Source organism: Dipodomys spectabilis, unplaced genomic scaffold (assembly GCF_019054845.1).
Source record: "Dipodomys spectabilis isolate Male_0828 unplaced genomic scaffold, ASM1905484v1 ptg000040l, whole genome shotgun sequence".
NCBI classification, from domain to species: domain Eukaryota; kingdom Metazoa; phylum Chordata; class Mammalia; order Rodentia; family Heteromyidae; genus Dipodomys; species Dipodomys spectabilis.
Genome location: NW_024870717.1, coordinates 704,077 through 705,328, shown reverse-complemented (window position 1 = coordinate 705,328; position 1,252 = coordinate 704,077). Strand labels below are relative to the sequence as shown.

The following is a 1,252-nucleotide window of genomic DNA, read 5'->3' as shown; positions in this document are numbered from 1 at the left end:
TTTGGACCTATCTATAAATAATTGAGAGTATGATCAAATTCCAAATAAAAAGACTTAAGATAGTCATTGACAAAAATATTTTGCAAATGTGAGCAATCGACTGATAAATATAAATTTTCCACTATTCACAGAGTTTTAGGGAAATAAGATCGATAGCTTTGTTAGGAACAATGAAGTTTCCTTGTTACAAGTATGCACCCATAGATATAAACCTGTATAAAGATTGCATGATTAACTACTTAAATTTAGAGGATACAACACGCTTCAGCAGCATGTATACTTAAATTACAATACAGAGATTAACATGGCACTTGCACAAGGATAATATGAAAATTTGAGAAGTATTCCATATTTTTCATTCTTCAGATACAAGAAATGAAAAACAGTTTTAAAAAGTTGATTACAAAATTACAAGTGTAACAACACACGTAATTCATATAATTTACATCGACATCAGTGTATTAAATCTTCACCTCAGAAAGGTGTTTTCATAGCATAAACTTTACAAATATTTTCAAATTAGACAACATTGTCATTTTATCCCAAATAAAAATAATATTAAATCCTAGAAAAAAAGGAAGCAAACTGTTTCTATATGGAATGCAATCGGAAAGGACACATTAATGAACCTATATATTATAAAATAATATAGAATTCAAAGTATATCAAGGAGAAAATAAAATAAGTTATGAACATTTTGCAAACATAGAATATAGAATATTTTAAAATATATATTTCAGACAAGCACAAGAAATATTTTAGTTTCTGTACTACTCATTTCAACAGATAAATTAAAATTATTTCTGATTAAAAAAATCACAAACTCTGAAGAAATTATTATATATGTATACAAAAACTATTGAATACATTTTGACATCCAAGGCAGGCAATTCACTTGGAAGAATTCCGCGGAATCCATGAATTTTTACAGTAAAATACTGGTGCTGCCAGGCATTGGTGGCTCATGCCTATAATCCTAGCTACACAGGAGGCTGAGATCTGAGGATCATGGTTCAAAGCCAGCCTGGGAAGGAAAGTCTGTGGTACACTTATCTCAAATAAACCACTAGAAAACTGGAAGTGGAGTTGTGTCTCAAGTGGTAGAGCACTAACCTTGAGCTGAAGAGCACAGGGATAGCTCCCAGGCCCAGAGTTCAAGCCCCATGACCGACAAAAAAATATATATATTGCTCTTATTTGGATTGTGAAAATATTTTGTAGGGACACAAAAGATGGACTTGCATTTTTGAAA

The 1,252-nt window shown here is 31.1% G+C and overlaps 1 pseudogene; it reads left to right on the top strand.

Annotated features, from left to right (window-relative positions):
* The first annotated feature begins 259 nt into the window (after window positions 1-259).
* LOC122106417 lies at window positions 260-356 on the top strand (annotated as a pseudogene).
* The last annotated feature ends 896 nt before the right edge of the window (window positions 357-1,252 follow it).